Source organism: Staurois parvus, unplaced genomic scaffold (assembly GCF_062004578.1).
Source record: "Staurois parvus isolate SC_StPar_1 unplaced genomic scaffold, SC_StPar_1.0 ptg003705l, whole genome shotgun sequence".
Lineage (NCBI taxonomy): Eukaryota > Metazoa > Chordata > Amphibia > Anura > Ranidae > Staurois > Staurois parvus.
Window position 1 is genome coordinate 1 of NW_028321501.1, and position 19424 is coordinate 19424.

The 19424-nt window shown below is 48.1% G+C and overlaps 1 long non-coding RNA gene across 1 annotated transcript; it reads left to right on the plus strand.

Moving 5' to 3' along the window:
- Positions 1–2733: 2733 nt before the first annotated feature.
- On the plus strand, positions 2734–14857 carry LOC149427504 (uncharacterized). The gene is made up of 2 exons (XR_016311264.1): positions 2734–2840; positions 13449–14857. It is a non-coding gene; the product is annotated as an uncharacterized LOC149427504 (long non-coding RNA).
- The last annotated feature ends 4567 nt before the right edge of the window (positions 14858–19424 follow it).

Below are 19424 nucleotides of genomic sequence, written 5' to 3' on the forward strand. Positions count from 1 at the left end.
ATCAGGTGTCCCCACCATTATATGGGTCATATATGTAAGGTGTCCTCACCTTCCACATAAGTCGTGTGGATCAGATGTCCCCCACCATTATATGGGCTATATAGGTTAATTGTCCTCACCTTCCACATAAGTCGTGTGGATCAGGTGTCCCCACTGTCAACATGGTTCAAGAGGATAAGCCATCAATTGTGTATTAGCACCAGAATCAAAATCTATAAATAATTCATAAATCCTAATATGATAAAATGACAAGCATCCACCTGAATGTATAAGAGGATTACTATCATTCTAAAACCTAATCCCCCTATTCTCCAAGTTGCAGGAAAATAGACTCCAGATCCCTCAGTAATGAGTACCTGTCATGACCCATGCTATCACAAGAGATGTTGTTCATCCTTTGTGATAGCAAAAAAAAAAATCAAGGGTCAGTGTAAAAATAAAAAAATAATAATAGAGAAAATGTTTGAAGTGCCACTGCCCCCCCCCCCCCCCATGCTTGCTCACAAAGGCGAATGCACACGTTGGTCCCGGACGCATACATGATCAACAAATCTAAAGTGGTAACCTGTAAAGGCTTAGTTTGTCGCCGTTCTGCAGGCGTGAGCAATTTGAAAGTGTGACATGCTTAGCATCTAATTACTTGGAATAACATCAGCTTTTCTATTTTACAAAAAAATGTGGTATTATATTGTGTTTATCTGCACTAAAATTCATTAAAGTGTATATTTGCATTTGAGGAACCGCTACGCATATACTGCATGACATACAAATTTGCAACACCCACCATTTTATTCTGTAGGGCCTCTGCTTAAAAAATATATAATGTTTGGGGGTTCTAAGTAATTTTCTTGCAAAAAATGCAGATTTTTACATATATGTGAGAAGTGTGAGAATACGCCTGGTCTTACAGTGGTTAACTCTATAGTCTTTAACCGCCTCCCGCCCGCCATATAGTAATGTGACGGACGCAAGGCAGAGCTCTCGTTCTGGGAGGACGTCATAGGACGTCCTCCCATTCTCACCGCGCATGCGTGGCACCAGAAGCGTGCAGTGCGGTGATCGGTGGTGCGCTGTGTCCCTCGGACACAGCGGATCACCGGTCTACGGAAAGAGCCGAAGATGTTGGCTCGGTCATGTGATCAGCTGTGTCCAATCACAGCTGATCGCATGTAAACAGGGAAATGACGGTTATCGGCATTTCTCTCCCCACGAGCTGTCACGCTGACAGAGGAGAGGAGAGGAGAGCCGGTAATCGGTATTCCTCAGAGGGGACATGTACACTGATCATCAGGGCACTGATGACCTGTGTAGCCCCAGCAGTGCCACCTGTCAGTGTCTATCAGTGCCAGCTCTCAGTGCTCATCCATGCCACCTGCCAGTGCCCATCAGTGCACATTAATGCCACATATCAGTGCCAGATCTGTGTTCATCCATGCCACCTGCCAGTGCCCATCAGTACCACATTACAGTGCCCATAAGTGCCCCATTAATGACACATATCAGTGCCTGTCAGTGCTGCCTATCAGTGCCAGTCAGTGCCACCTATCAATGCCAGTCAGTGCCACCTATCAGTGCCAGTTAGTGCCGCCTATCAGTGTGCATCAGTGCCCGTCAGTGCTGCCTATCAGTGCCAGTCAGTGCCACCTATCAGTGCCAGTCAGTGCCACCTATCAGTGCCAGTCAGTGCCGCCTATCAGTGCCACCTATCAGTGCCGCCTATCAGTGCCATATATGAGTGCTGCCTTTCAGTGCCCATCAGTGATGCCTGTCAATGCCCATCAGTGCCACCTACCAGTGCCTCCTCATCAGTGCCCATCAGTGCCACCTTTCAGTGTCCATCAGTGCAGCCTATCAGTGCCCATCACTGCAGCCTCATTAGCGCACATCAGTGAAGGAGAAAAATCACTTATTTACAAAATTTTATAACAAAAACTAAGAAACAAATTTTTTTTTCAAACTTTTCAGTGGTTTTTTGTTTGTTTAAGAAAAATAAAAATCCCCGAGGTGATTAAATACCACCAAAAGAAATCTCTATCTGTCACAAAAAAATGATAAAAAATTTCATATGGGTGCAGTGTTGCATGACCGAGCAATTGTCATTCAAAGTGCAACAGCACTGAAAGCTGGAAATTGGCCTGGGCAGGAAGGGGGTAGAAGTGCCCTGTAGGCAGGAAGGGGGTAGAAGTGCCCGGTAGGCAGGAAGGGGGTAGAAGTGCCCGGTAGGCAGGAAGGGGGTAGAAGTGTCCTGTAGGCAGGAAGGGGGTAGAAGTGCCCGGTAGGCAGGAAGGGGGTAGAAGTGCCCGGTAGGCAGGAAGGGGGTAGAAGTGCCCTGTAGGCAGGAAGGGGGTAGAAGTGCCCGGTAGGCAGGAAGGGGGTAGAAGTGTCCTGTAGGCAGGAAGGGGGTAGAAGTGCCCTGTAGGCAGGAAGGGGGTAGAAGTGCCCGGTAGGCAGGAAGGGGGTAGAAGTGCCCGGTAGGCAGGAAGGGGGTAGAAGTGCCCTGTAGGCAGGAAGGGGGTAGAAGTGTCCTGTAGGCAGGAAGGGGGTAGAAGTGCCCGGTAGGCAGGAAGGGGGTAGAAGTGCCCTGTAGGCAGGAAGGAGGTAGAAGTGCCCGGCAGGCGAGGGGGTAACTAGCAGAAGACAACGCTGTACTAATATCCAAAGAAACTTCGCCTTGTAACCTTGTTCTAATATTGATTTTACATTTTGTTTCCTCATTGGTCTCTGAAGAAAGGTCCCACCCTCTCAGGATCAGAGTCCCGTCTCTGTGAACATCTCATATACGGTCAAGGTGGTATCCCCAGAAACAATTCAAGAAGTGTCATCTGACTATGGATCTCAAGGTAGAGCATCACACACGTTAAATGATCCAATTTCTGTCAGTACCCTTCTATTTGGGCCAAGCCCCCTTCATTGTACAATGACCAGGGAAAGAAGGAACTCCAGGTTACACCTCGCTATTTTAACCCCTTCACGCCTAAGGGTAAAACCAATCTAAATGCCTGAGCACAATTCTGCAACGTTGACCTGTGTTAGTAAAACCATTCGTATCATCACAACTATAAAGCAGAAATATTCCAGCGCTGGGTGAATAGTATAAATAGCTGCTGGCATATGAAGGTAAACCTCAAGGACCATATAAATAATAAAGGTGCAGCGCTAATAATAAAATAATGGAATATCAATATACACTCAATCTACAAGAGTATACACATAGTGATAGTAGATCATATTTATCATCTAAGATAATTTCAATGTTCAATCTGATGTCCAAAAACACAAAAGAATGTGGTCAGGTTTCCTTTGTCAATACGGATAAGTGATCCAAAGGTGAACGGGGAATGAATGAAATGCGCACTCACCAGAAGTGCGTTTAAAATATGCATGCAAGAAGTTTCCTCTTATATCAGGTATATCTAGATCCTCCGCACTCAGGTCAAGCTGCGCTCTTTGGTCCTCACTGATCATCCGCCATGGCCAGGTTCCCTGGTTCCTCAGACACTCTTGTACCTCTGGGGTCCCTCCTTAACTAGCTGCCGACCGCAGATAGCCGAATGACGGCTGCACTGCGGCCGGCCATTTCTGAGTGGACGTCATATGACGTCCTCCAATCACTTGCGCATGGAGTATATAAGACCTACTCCCGGTTCTCTGGATCTGGAACACTGCAGATGGTTGAAGTCATCAGCGCTGCAACCACCAGGTGTCATACACCCGGATATGGTATCCAGCCTCCAGAGATGCCGATAACAGCCACCAGGGGGATCATGCGCAATACCAAGCCACAGGTCAACAGGTGACACCTTCAAAAAGGGGGCTGACAAGGAAAAAGAGCATAAGAGAAAGCCTCCAATGGTGTAGTATGTCCAGGGGCGGACTGACCATTTGGAAACTCGGGCACTTCCCGAGGGCCCGGGGTCAGTAGGGGGCCCCATGAGATGCCCCTGGTACCTTTTTCATAGGCTTTTTTGAGTTTGGGCAAGGACACAGGGGCCCCATGATAACCTATTGAGGGCCTGGGGTCAGTAGGGGGCCCCATGAGATGCCCCTGGTACCTTTTTCATAGGCTTTTTTGAGTTTGGGCAAGGACACAGGGGCCCCATGATCCCCTATTGAGGGCCTGGGGTCAGTAGGGGGCCCCATGAGATGCCCCTGGTACCTTTTTCATAGGCTTTTTTGAGTTTGGGCAAGGACAGAGGGTCCCCATGATCCCCTATTGAGGGCCTGGGGTCAGTAGGGGGCCCCATGAGATGCCCCTGGTACCTTTTTCATAGGCTTTTTTGAGTTTGGGCAAGGACACAGGGGCCCCATGATCCCCTATTGCCAGGGGGCCCCATGAGTTGTCAGTCTGCCCCTGAGTATGTCTTTATTAATCAAAATGGCAACATATAAAGGATGAATCAGACTTACATAGAATTCCAAGATGGACTTACATAGGATTCCAATTCAAAGGGCCTTTTAAAAAGTGTCTGAACACGAAACGCGTTAGGGAGGTGCCCCTAATTACTATGTACACACCGCATGGCCTATATGGGCGGCCATCTTGGAATTCTATGTAAGTCTGATTCATCCTTTATATGTTGCCATTTTGATTAATAAAGACTTACTACACCATTGGAGGCTTTCTCTTATGCTCTTTTTCCTTGTGAAGATCTGGCCATACATGCACATGGACGAATTTTACAAACCTGACCTCTTGCTGAACACATGCATCATGTAGGGAACAAATAGGTGACATGATTAACACATATACATCGTTCATTCTGCAACCTCAATATCAACAGAATATCTGACTGGATGATGGTTGGTATTCACCATAGATCAGGGGTCTGCAAACTTTATAAAGAAAGGGCCAGTTTACGGTCCTTCAGACTTTAGGGGGGCCAGTGGGAGTGAACAATATCCTATCTTTGGTATTAGGGGAAATATTAGTGGTTCATCGTTGCTGTCAGTGGGAGGAATAGTGCCCCATCATTGGTGTCAGTGGGGGGAATAGTGTCCCATCATTGGTGTCAGTGGGGGGAATAGTGCCCCATCATTGGTGTCAGTGGGAGAAATAGTGCCCCATCATTGGTGTCAGTGGGAGGAATAGTGCCCCATCATTGGTGTCAGTGGGAGGAATAGTGCCCCATCATTGGTATCAGTGGGAGGAATAGTGCCCCATCATTGGTGTCAGTGGGAAGAATAGTGCCCCATCATTGGTATCAGTGGGAGGAATAGTGCCCCATCATTGGTGTCAGTGGGAAGAATAGTGCCCCATCATTGGTGTTAGTAGGACGAATAGTGCCCCATCATTGGTGTCAGTGGGAGGAACAGTGCCCCATCATTGGTGTCAGTGGGAGGAACAGTGCCCCATCATTGGTGTCAGTGGGAGGAATAGTGCCCCATCATTGGTGTCAGTGGGAGGAATAGTGCCCCATCATTGGTGTCAGTGGGAAGAATAGTGCCCCATCATTGGTGTCAGTGGGAGGAATAGTGTTCCACCATTTGTGTCAGTGGGAGGAATAGTGCCCCATCATTGGTGTCAGTGGGAGGAATAGTGCCCCATCATTGGTGTCAGTGGGAGGAATAGTGCCCCATCATTGGTATCAGTGGGAGGAATAGTGCCCCATCATTGGTGTCAGTGGGAGGAATAGTGCCCCATCATTGGTATCAGTGGGAGGAATAGTGCCCCATCATTGGTATCAGTGGGAGGAATAGTGCCCCATCATTGGTGTCAGTGGGAGGAATAGTGTCCCATCATTGGTATTAGTGGGAGGAATAGTGTCCCATCATTGGTGTCAGTGGGAGGAATAGTGCCCCATCATTGGTGTCAGTGGGAGGAATAGTGCCCCATCATTGGTGTCAGTGGGAGGAATAGTGCCCCATCATTGGTATCAGTGGGAGGAATAGTGCCCCATCATTGGTATCATTGGAAGAAATAATGCCCCATCATTGGTGTCAGTGGGAGTGTCTCATATCTGTGGGAGGAATAGTGACTCAAGGGCTGGATAAGGGTATGCAAAGGCCTGCATTCGGCCCCTGGGACACAGTTTGGAGACCACTGCCATAGATGGACACTATTGATCTAAGGTGGCAATGTGTGATTGTCAGAAGCTCAGACCCCGATAGACTAAGAGCCCCGTCACTGTGAAGTTCCAGACCAAGACCACCAATGGAAGCCGGGAAGCGTCACCTGACAAAATCAATGGGAATCTGGGTAAGAGTGTAACAGCCAAATCTTCTTCTCCAGTTTATAAAAATGAGTTTGCTGGAAATGGGAAGTACAATTATTGGTGACCCTGTAGGACTTCTCTACATTTTCTGGTGTTGTTCTTTTACGTTTTTATGGTTTTTGTTTTTTCTCTTTCCTTTTAGCAAGATCTGTAATTGAAGGTCAATCAAATATGGAGCAAGAGACTCCTGTAGGGAGCACAGATGTGGGAGCATTTATTTGTGAAGAGTCTGTAATGGCAATGTCTAGCAGTCTCATGTGATATGAACCCAGTCTATGTCTCCTGCAGCAGTCTGATCATGTCCTGTAGCTTCTGTGCAGTCCATGACCATATCATGCACTGTCTGCAATCTCCAAGCCTTTTGTACCAAGTCTGCAGTCTCTGACCATCTCCTGCAGTATTTTCTCAGTCTCTGACCATCTCTTCTACCATGTCTCTAGTCTCTGACCATCTCCTGTACCATGTATACAGTATCTGACCATCTCCTGTAGTAAATTCCCAGTCTTTGACCATCTATTGTACCCTGTCTGTAGTCTCTGACCATCTCCTGTACCATGTGTTCAGTCTCTGACCATCTCTTGTACCATGTATACAGTCTCTGGACATCTCCTGTACTATGTCTGCAGCCTCTGACCATCTCCTGCAGTATATTACCAGTCTCTGACCATCTCGTGTACCATGTCTACAGTCTCTGACCATCTCTTGTACCACGTCTACAGTCTCTGACCATCTCCTTGTACCATGTCTACAGTCTCTGACCTTCTTCTGTAGTATATTCCCAGTCTCTGACCATCTCTTGTACTATGTCTCTAGTCTCTGAACATCTCTTGTACCATGTCTCTAGTCTCTGACCTTCTCTTGTGCCATGTATACAGTCTCTGACCATCTCCTGTACCATGTATACAGTCTTTGGACATCTCCTGTGCTATGTCTGCAGCCTCTGACCATTCCTGCAGTATATTCTCAGTCTCTGACTATCTCTTGTACTATGACGCTAGTCTCTGACCATCTCCTGTACCACATATACAGTTTCTGACCATCTCCTGTACTATATCTGCAGTCTCTGACCATCTCCTGCAGTATATTCCCAGTCTCTGACCATCTCTTGTACCATATCTCTAGCCTTTGACCATCTCCTGTACCATGTCTCTAGCCTTTGACTATCTCCTGTACCATGTCTACAGTATCTGACTATCTCCTGTAGTAAATTCCCAGTCTTTGACCATCTATTGTACCATGCCTGTAGTCTCTGACCATCTCCTGTACCATGTGTTCAGTCTCTGACCATCTCCTGTACCATGTGTTCAGTCTCTGACCATCTCCTGTACCATGTGTTCAGTCTCTGACCATCTCCTGTACCATGTGTTCAGTCTCTGACCATCTCCTGTACCATGTGTTCAGTCTCTGATCATCTCCTGTACCATGTGTTCAGTCTCTGACCATCTCTTCTACCATGTATACAGTCTCTGACCATCTCCTGTACCATGTCTGCAGTCTCTGACCATCTCCTGTACCATGTCTGCAGTCTCTGACCATCTCCTGTACCATGTCTGCAACCTCTGACCATCTCCTGTACCATGTCTGCAACCTCTGACCATCTATTGTACCAGGGTGTCCCTAAAGTCTGGACAGGAAATTTCACTATATGTGTATAATATATCACTATATAAGCTCACCAAACCTTGATCCCCTTGACCATATCATATACGAAGCCCATAGTCTCTGACCATTTCATGTATTATGTCCACAGTCTCTGACCATATCATATACGAAGCCCATAGTCTCTGACCATTTCACGTATTATGTCCACAGTCTCTGACCCAGGGCTGCTGTTAGAAACCACGGGGCCCCATACAGAAAACCTGACCTTGCCCCCCCCCCCAGAAAAGCACAGTTTACTATACTTCAGTTATAAATGGACACAGTGAATGATGAGTACTGATTATTTATTGTGTTCATTCAGGAAAGGAAGGTGCTGGTAAATGTGACATTTTTACTGGATGCTTCCCTCACTCTCCATCCTGAAGGATCCTATTGTGTTCTTGCAGCTGCCAGTGGGAAGGAGAGGAGGGAAGCTGGCAGCACTGTAGGGTGGGAGCACACGGGGGACCTGGGCAACAGGGAGAAATGTATGGTGCACAGGGAGGGTGATGGGTGTGGGGGAGGGCAATTACTGGAACAGATCCCCTGTATGGCTCTCTCTGCCACAGCTGAAAGGCCGTGGGAGGGAGAAGAGAAGAAGCCGGCTTTCAGCTGCTGTAGGGACGGCCATACAGGGGATCGGTTCCAGTAATTGCCCCCCTGATGTGCCAATCACCCTCCCTACCTACATCGGATTCACTCAGCTGTCTGGGCCCTATTGCTGGCCGGGGCCCCGTACAGGAGGACTGGTGGTACCCCCTTATCCACAAACCTGCTCTGACCATTTAATGTATTAGATCCACAGTCTCTGACCATTTCATGTATTAGGTCCACAGTCTCTGACCATTTCATGTATTAGGTCCACAGTCTCTGACCATTTCAAGTACTTTGGCCACAGTCTCTGACCATTTCATGTATTAGGGCCACAGTCTCTGACCATTTCATTTATTAGGTCCACAGTCTCTGACCATTTCATGTATTAGGTCCACAGTCTCTGACCATTTCATGTATTAGGTCCACAGTCTCTGACCATTTCATGTATTAGATCCACAGTCTCTGACCATTTCATGTATTAGGTCCACAGTCTCTGACCATTTCATGTGTTAGGTCCACAGTCTCTGACCATTTCATGTGTTAGGTCCACAGTCTCTGACCATTTCAAGTACTTTGGCCACAGTCTCTGACCATTTCATGTATTAGGTCCACAGTCTCTGGCCATTTCATGTATTAGGTCCTCAGTCTCTTACCATTTCATGTGTTAGGTCCACAGTCTCTGACCATTTCATGTATTAGGTTCACACTCTCTGAACATTTCTTGTATTAGGTCCACAGTCTCTGACCATTTCATGTATTATGTCCACAGTCTCTGACCATTTTATGTATTAGATCCACAGTTTCTGACCATTTCATGTATTAGGTCCACAGTCTCTGACCATTTCAAGTACTTTGGCCACAGTCTCTGACCATTTCATGTATTAGGTCCACAGTCTCTGGCCATTTCATGTATTAGATCCTCAGTCTCTTACCATTTCATGTGTTAGGTCCACAGTCTCTGACCATTTCTTGTTAGGTCCACAGTCTCTGACCATTTCATGTATTAGGTTCACAGTCTCTGAACATTTCTTGTATTAGGTCCACAGTCTCTGACCATTTCATGTATTATGTCCACAGTCTCTGACCATTTCATGTATTATGTCCACAGTCTCTGACCATTTCATGTATTATGTCCACAGTCTCTGACCATTTTATGTATTAGGTGCACAATCTCTGACCATTTCAAGTACTTTGGCCACAGTCTCTGACCATTTCATGTATTAGGTCCACAGTCTCTGACTATTTTATGTATTAGGTCCACAGTCTCTGACCATTTGATATGTTATGTCCACAGTCTCTGACCATTTCAAGTACTTTGGCCACAGTCTCTGACCATTTCATGTATTAGATCCACAGTCTCTGACCATTTCATGCATTAGGTCCACAGTCTCTGACCATTTCATGCATTAGGTCCACAGTCTCTGACCATTTCATGTATTAGGTCCACAGTCTCTGACCATTTCATGTATTAGGTCCACAGTCTCTGACCATTTCATGTATTAGGTCCACGGTCTCTGGCCATTTCATGTATTAGGTCCACAGTCTCTGACCATTTTTTATGTATTAGGTCCACAGTCTCTGACCATTTCATGTATTAGGTCCACATTCTCTGACCATTTCATGTGTTAGGTTCACAGTCTCTGACCATTTCAAGTACTTTGGCCACAGTCTCTGACCATTTCATGTATTAGATCCACAGTCTCTGACCATTTCATGTATTAGGTCCACAGTCTCTGACCATTTCATGTATTAGATCCACAGTCCCTGACCATTTCATGTATTAGGTCCACAGTCTCTGACCATTTCATGTGTTAGGTCCACAATCTCTGACCATTTCATGTTAGGTCCACAGTCTCTGACCATTTCATGTGTTAGGTCCACAGTCTCTGACCATTTCATGTATTAGGTCCACAGTCTCTGACCATTTCAAGTACTTTGGCCACAGTCTCTGACCATTTCATGTATTAGGGCCACAGTCTCTGACCATTTCATTTATTAGGTCCACAGTCTCTGACCATTTCATGTATTAGGTTCACAGTCTGTGAACATTTCATGTTTTAGGTCCACAGTCTCTGACCATTTCATGTATTAGGTGCACAATCTCTGACCATTTCAAGTACTTTGGCCACAGTCTCTGACCATTTCATGTATTAGGTCCACAGTCTCTGACCATTTCATGTATTAGGTCCACAGTCTCTGACCATTTCATGTATTAGGTCCACAGTCTGTGTGATCGTGTGATCAGCTATAGAGCCAATGATCAGCAGAAAATACAACTCCAAAGCAATATATCAGCCAGTTACCTGGACCTTCGCTGCGATAAATCTCATTTGTTTCCTATTTATTATTGTACCTGAACCCCCCGGTCACACCAACCCCCACTTACAGCGAAGTCGCACGATTTCAAAGTGTGATGACAAGGGGATCTGAGGTGCGATTTGCAGGACATCTGACACAGATATCTATCCAAATTGCACCAAACTTATACACTGCGGGCGCCACTTTAGAAACGGGTGCGGCTCCGATGAAGTCAGAACCGCGCCGATATGACCGCTGTGATGCGGGACAATAGGGTGCGACTTGCCATGCGATTTTTAAGTTGTATGACATGCAAATCGCATGTCAAGTCGCACCCGATGTGACCCGGGTCTTCCCTTTCAGTTCCCAGCCCCATTGTGTTGTCAGCGTCATCACTGCAGGTCCAGGTGACCACCAATGGCAGACAAAGAGACAAAACAAGAGGGGGCTCCGGCCTTGTGCAGTACATTTATATACTCACAAAGGATAAAATGTCACATGATATGAAGTACAGCAACGTCCAATCACACTGCATGATATCTGTAATGGGATTCACCACTTCATGTCCAGACACTTTCACCCCCTTCCAGTCCGGACACTTCCCCCCCCCCCTTCCAGTCCGGACACTTCCCCCCCCCCCTTCCAGTCCGGACACTTCCCCCCCCCCTTCCAGTCCGGACACTTTCACCCCCTTCCAGTCCGGACACTTTCTCCCCCTTCCAGTCCGGACACTTTCACCCCCTTCCAGTCCGGACACTTTCACCCCCTTCCAGTCCGGACACTTTCACCCCCTTCCAGTCCGGACACTTTCACCCCCTTCCAGTCCGGACACTTTCACCCCCTTCCAGTCCGGACACTTTCACCCCCTTCCAGTCCAGACACTTTCACCCCCTTCCAGTCCGGACACTTTCACCCCCTTCCAGTCCGGACACTTCCCCCCCCCCCTTCCAGTCCGGACACTTTCACCCCCTTCCAGTCCGGACACTTTCCCCCCCCCCCCTTCCAGTCTGGACACTTTCCCCCCCTTCCAGTCTGGACACTTTCCCCCCCTTCCAGTCCGGACACTTTCCCCCCCCCTTCCAGTCCAGGCCAATTTTCAGCTTTCAGCGCTGTCACACTTTGAATGACAATTGTGCGGTCATGCAACACTGTACCCATATGAATTTAGCTTTTATATGAAAATGCTTTTTTAGCATTTTTTGAGACAGATAAAACTTTATTTTGGTGGTATTTATTCACCGCTGGGATTTTTATTTTTTGCTATATAAATGAAAAAGTCCAAAAATTTTGAAATAAAGTGTTTTTCTTATAAAATTTAGCAAATAAATAATATTTTATCATAAATCTCGGCCAAAATGTATTCCGTTATCTTTTTAGTAAAAAAACAAAAACAAACCCAAATTAGCATATAACCAAAAATTATATATTTTTAAAATATTTATAATTTTTATAAAAATTTTAAAATATTTATAATATTTTAAAAAATTTTTTTCATTATATTATTATTTGTTTTTTTTACATACTGTCACCCTAGCAGTACATTGTTACCATGGTGACACTGTACTACTTGTGGGGTGTGATGAAGATTTTTATTTTTTTTACACTGATTGCTTTTACACCCATAAAGGCTGTAAAAGCAATCATTTCTCCTTCTCTCGGCTGCATTCTTGAAGCCATTGAGAACTACTGTGAGAGCTGTGATTGGTCACAGCTTGTCACTTGGTACAAGGTTGTTGTGAATAGCCCTGTATCATGTGATCTCTGTGATCATTCACAGATTTCACACGTAGTAAGCAATGATGTCAGAAGTGACATCTTGCTTACTACTCTGCATATGATCACTGACTGGCCAATCAGTGATCACATGATCGGGACCTCACACAGAGGTGACATACGATGATTGGTGTTCCACTGTGTCCAGAGGACACAACGGGCACCAGATCGCGGTGCCCAGGGAGCGCGCACAGCTTGGAAATTCAGGTGCCGTTTACGAACGGCAACCCGCCTCTGGACTGCCACCGTCCAGCCATTTATATACAGCGGCCGGACGGCAAGTGGTTCATAGACCTCAAACTGGCTGACGCATTTTGAGGCCTGGCTCCTCCCACCTGCCAAGTGCCACCACAGCAAGCCGCTTACCATGGGGACACTCATTCGTGCTCACTCCCGAGCCTTGCTCTGTGTGTCCATAAGACACGCAGAGCGCGGTATAGCCCCACCCCCCCACTCCCTCCTCACTGGCTGTGATTGACAGCAACCAATCGCTAATAGCTGCTGCTGTGTCAGAACCAATGAGGAGGGAGAGAGCTGGGGGAGCTGAGGCCCTCATGCACATTGCTGGATCAAGGTCGGGCTCAGGTAAGTATGGGGGGCGGGGATGCATACTGAAGGTTTTTTACCTTCACTCATAGAATGCACAAAGGTAACAAACCTTCAGGCTTTACAGCCACTTGAACTCATCGGTGCGCTGCTTCTCCTTTCACTGTCCAGTCACAGGCTGGGGGAGAGACAAGGCCTGTAAGTGTCAGTTAACTGCAGGAGGGAAAAAGCAGGTCTTTGTCTTTGCCAAACAGGACTGCGCTGTGTGGCAGAGCTGTGTAACTCTCAGAACTGGATGGCCAGGCACAGCAGCTCCAATCTATGTGTTTCATCTGTGCGTTTAGCTGATTTCTGAGACTTCACCTTCATTTCTTTCTTTTGCAGAGTTTGTGGTGAACGGTAAAACAAAGATATGTCTGACATTTTCCGGGGAGACCAGCAACGAAATCCAGAGAAATCTGAAGAGACGGTTAGGGAGCCTGGAGGGGGACGTGGGGAAGGAGAAGAGGTTCAAATGAGAGGAGAGGGGCCCTGGAGAGGGAAGCAAGATGGAGATTTCCTTCCTGTGCCCACAAATGCAGCTTTTACATCGATGTTGTTCTTCCAAAAGTCCACCGACCTTATATTGCTGAGAATCACAATGAAAAAATGCCTTTGTGCTGCAGACAAGGGTCCAAAACGCAGCACTTAGCGCCCGGTCACACATTTCTGTAGTTAATTGCGATTTTACGTACATAGAATATAATGGAAGTCGCACTGCAAATCGCAAGAAATCGTTGAAAATCTTCACAAGTTGCAATAAAGTCTTCAGATATCGAACCTGAAATTCTGCTGAAATCGCACACAAATTACGTGACTTTAAATCGCAGCGGTGTGAATGATGACTTAATGTGTTACTAAACCCTGCACCCTGCATTCACTATATCCGGTCTCCCCAGACCCCGCATTCACTATATCCACTCTCCCCGGACCCCGCATTCACTATATCTGCTCTCCCCGGACCCTGCATTCACTATATCGGCTCTCCCCAGACCCTGCATTCACTATATCGGCTCTCCCCAGACCCCGCATTCACTATATCCACTCTCCCCGGACCCCGCATTCACTATATCTGCTCTCCCCGGACCCTGCATTCACTATATCGGCTCTCCCCAGACCCTGCATTCACTATATCGGCTCTCCCCAGACCCCGCATTCACTATATCCGCTCTCCCCGGACCCTGCATTCACTATATCCGCTCTCCCCGGACCCTGCATTCACTATATCGGCTCTCCCCAGACCCTGCATTCACTATATCGGCTCTCCCCAGACCCCGCATTCACTATATCCGCTCTCCCCGGACCCCGCATTCACTACATCTGCTCTCCCCGGACCCCGCATTCACTATATCTGCTCTCCCCAGACCCTGCATTCACTATATCCGCTCTCCCCGGACCCTGCATTCACTATATCTGCTCTCCCCGGACCCCGCATTCACTATATCTGCTCTCCCTGGACCCCGCATTCACTACATCCGCTCTCCCCGGATCCCGCATTCACTATATCCGCTCTCCCCGGACCCCGCATTCACTAGATCCACTGTCCCCGGACCCCGCATTCACTAGATCCACTCTCCCCGGACCCCGCATTCACTATATCTGCTCTCCCCCCCAAAAAAAAGAATAAGAGAGATACGAAATGTATAATTAAAAAAAAGAAGAAAAGCAGTTTCGATGGACCACTTGGTCTTTTTTTTCTGATGTCAACTTTCTATATTTGTAACAAAATAAAAGTTTAACTTTTTTGTCTAGAATGAACTTCCATAAATCGAATATCACTTCAGTTCCCTCTTTGGGATATAAGGTCCATTTTAGGTCAATTTCAGAATTAAAAAAATGACATCATTCATATAACTGTTTATTTTACATGACATACTTCCTCCAGTGCCGTTCACTTATATGCAGATTGGATGTGGTTTGAACCGCATCCAGTCCTCATGACATGTGAATAACATTGCTTTCTATGGTGCCTGTTCACATGTGTCCGGTGAACGGCCGGTGCGGATTCAGTACAGTGTTAAAAGTCATGTCCGAGTCCTGTCCGATATCTGAGCAGAGCGCTCCGGTTCAGGTGCAGATTACAGGATATGGACTTCTATGGAAACTGTTTCTAAACTGCACGTGTGTGAACAAGATAAGATCCTGAGCTAATCCTGTCCTGATCCTGATGTAAACCTGACCTGAACCATTCCTGAACCTGATGTAAACCTGACCCTGATGTAAACCTGACCTGAACCTGTCCTGCACCTGATGTAAACCAGTCCTGAACCGGATGTAAACCAGTCCTGACCCCAATGTAAACCTGACCTGAACCCGATGTAAACCTGACCTGAACCTATCCCGCACCGGATGTAAACCTGTCCTGAACCTGATGTGAACCTGTCCTGAACCTGATGTAAATCTGACCTGAACCTGATATAAACCTGACCTGAACCCGATATAAACCTGACCCTGATGTAAACCTGACCTAAACCTGTCCTGAACCTGATGTAAACCTGACCTGAACCTAATGTAAATCTGACCTGAACCTAATGTAAACCTGACCTGAGCCCGATGTAAACCTGACCTGATGTAAACCTGACCTTAACCCGATGTAAACCTGACCTGAATCAGTCCTGAACCTGTTCTAAACCTGACCTGATGTAATCCTGACCTGAACCCGATGTAAACCTGACCTGAATCTATCCCGCACCTGATGTAAACCTGTCCTGAACCTGACCTGAAATAAACCTGACCTGAAACCGATATAAACCTGACATAAACCTGTCCTGAACCTGATGTAAACCTGACCTGAATCTGATGTAAATCTGACCTGAATCTGATGTAAATCTGACCTGAATCTAATGTAAACCTGACCTGAGCCCGATGTAAACCTGACCTGAACCTATCCTGAACTTGATGTAAACCTGATGTAAACCTGACCAGAGCCTGATGTAAACCTAACCTGAACCTGTCCTAAACCTGACCTGAAGTAAACCTGGCCTGAACCAGTTCTGAACCTGTCCTAAATCCGACCCGAATCTGTCCTAAATCTGACCCGAACCTGATGTAAACCTGATCCGAACCCGATGTAAACCTGATCCGAACCCGATGTAAACCTGACCTGAACCCGATGTAAACCTGACCTGAACCCGATGTAAACCAGACCTGAACCCGATGTAAACCAGACCTGAACCCGATGTAAACCAGACCTGAACCTGTCCTGAGCCTGACCTGATGTAAACCTGACCAGAGCCTGATGTAAACCTAACCTGAACCTGTCCTAAACCTGACCTGAACCCGATGTAAACCTGACCTGAACCCGATGTAAACCAGACCTGAACCCGATGTAAACCAGACCTGAACCCGATGTAAACCAGACCTGAACCCGATGTAAACCAGACCTGAACCTGATGTAAACCAGACCTGAACCTGTCCTGATGTAAACCTGACCTGAACCGCTGAGTAACTACTGGTGTCAATTAGCTGTGAAACCTGTGCTTTAATCCGGACCACACGTGTAAATCGGCACAATGGATGGAAATATTAGTCTGTATGTCACATTCACTTTTTAATATCTGATAAAGGAAAAAAAAGTTTGTGCCTTTTACTAATGATTGACATTCCTGAGTGCTTATATGTTGAGGTTAGACTTTTAGAAAATGTTCCCTTGCTGGAAGTCTTTGGTCACACCAAATCCAACTCTGATATCATACGTCTTCACTTGAATTCGCATGAATTCAAAAAGTCAGAAGTCAGTCCGATTTCAGGCGCAACTTGGAAGACGTCTATGGAAGTCACACCTGAACTTACAGAAAGTAGTGCCTGGAGTATTGTCAAAAGCAGCGCGATTCCGATGGAGTCCGAATCGCACCGATATGACCGCTTCCATTTCGGACAATAGGGTGCAACTTTTATCAAATCACATGACAGGTCGCTCAGGTGTGGCCGGGGACAAATCACGACAGGTCGCTCAGGTGTGGCCGGGGACAAATCACACGACAGGTCGCTCAGGTGTGGCCGGGGACAAATCACGACAGGTCGCTCAGGTGTGACCGGGGACAAATCACATGACAAGTCGCTCAGGTGTGGCCGGGGACAAATCACGACAGGTCGCTCAGGTGTGGCCGGGGACAAATCACGACAGGTCGCTCAGGTGTGGCCGGGGACAAATCACGACAGGTCGCTCAGGTGTGACCGGGGACAAATCACATGACAAGTCGCTCAGGTGTGGCCGGGGACAAATCACATGACAGGTCGCTCAGGTGTGACCGGGGACAAATCACGACAGGTCGCTCAGGTGTGGCCGGGGACAAATCACGACAGGTCGCTCAGGTGTGACCGGGGACAAATCACATGACAAGTCGCTCAGGTGTGGCCGGGGACAAATCACATGACAGGTCGCTCAGGTGTGACCGGGGACAAATCACGACAGGTCGCTCAGGTGTGGCCGGGGACAAATCACACGACAGGTCGCTCAGGTGTGGCCGGGGACAAATCACACGACAGGTCGCTCAGGTGTGACCGGGGACAAATCACATGACAGGTCGCTCAGGTGTGGCCGGGGACAAATCACATGACAGGTCGCTCAGGTGTGACCGGGGACAAATCACATGACAGGTCGCTCAGGTGTGACCGGGGACAAATCACATGACAGGTCGCTCAGGTGTGACCGGGGACAAATCACATGACAGGTCGCTCAGGTGTGACCGGGAACAAATCACATGACAGGTCGCTCAGGTGTGGCCGGGGACAAATCACATGACAGGTCGCTCAGGTGTGACCGGGGACAAATCACGACAGGTCGCTCAGGTGTGACCGGGGACAAATCACATGACAAGTCGCTCAGGTGTGGCCGGGGAAAAATCACATGACAGGTCGCTCAGGTGTGGCCGGGGACAAATCACATGACAGGTCGCTCAGGTGTGGCCAGGGACAAATCACATGACAGGTCGCTCAGGTGTTACTGGGGACAAATCACATGACAGGTCGCTCAGGTGTGGCCGGGGACAAATCACATGACAGGTCGCTCAGGTGTGACCGGGGACAAATCACATGCAGGTCGCTCAGGTGTGGCCGGGGACAAATCACATGACAGGTCGCTCAGGTGTGGCCGGGGACAAATCACATGACAGGTCGCTCATGTGTGACCGGGGACAAATCACATGACAGGTCGCTCAGGTGTGGCCGGGGACAAATCACACGACAGGTCGCTCAGGTGTGACCGGGGACAAATCACGACAGGTCGCTCAGGTGTGACCGGGGACAAATCACACGACAGGTCGCTCAGGTGTGACCGGGGACAAATCACACGACAGGTCGCTCAGGTGTGACCGGGGACAAATCACATGACAGGTCGCTCAGGTGTGACCGGGGACAAATCACATGACAGGTCGCTCAGGTGTGGCCGGGGACAAATCACATGACAGGTCGCTCAGGTGTGACCGGGGACAAATAACATGACAGGTCGCTCAGGTGTGACCGGGGACAAATCACATGACAGGTCGCTCAGGTGTGGCCGGGGACAAATCACATGACAGGTCGCTCAGGTGTGGCCGGGGACAAATCACATGACAGGTCGCTCAGGTGTGACCGGGGACAAATAACATGACAGGTCGCTCAGGTGTGGCCGGGGACAAATCACATGACAGGTCGCTCAGGTGTGGCCGGGGACAAATCACATGACAGGTCGCTCAGGTGTGGCCGGGGACAAATCACATTACAGGTCGCTCAGGTGTGACCGGGGACAAATCACATGACAAGTCGCTCAGGTGTTACTGGGGACAAATCACATGACAGGTCGCTCAGGTGTGGCCGGGGACAAATCACATGACAGGTCGCTCAGGTGTGGCCGGGGACAAATCACATGACAGGTCGCTCAGGTGTGGCCGGGGACAAATCACATGACAGGTGGCTCAGGTGTGACCGGGGACAAATCACATGACAGGCCGCTCAGATGTGGCCGGGGACAAATCACATGACAGGCCGCTCAGGTGTGACCGGGGACAAATCACATGACAGGCCGCTCAGGTGTGACCGGGGACAAATCACATGACAGGTCGCTCAGGTGTGGCCGGGGACAAATCACATGACAGGTCGCTCAGGTGTGACCGGGGACAAATCACGACAGCTCGCTCAGGTGTGACCGGGGACAAATCACATGACAGGTCGCTCAGGTGTGGCTGGGGACAAATCACATGACAGGTCGCTCAGGTATGGCCGGGGACAAATCACATGACAGGTCGCTCAGGTGTGGCCGGGGGGCAAATCACATGACAGGTCGCTCAGGTGTGACCGGGGACAAATCACGACAGGTCGCTCAGGTGTGACCGGGGACAAATC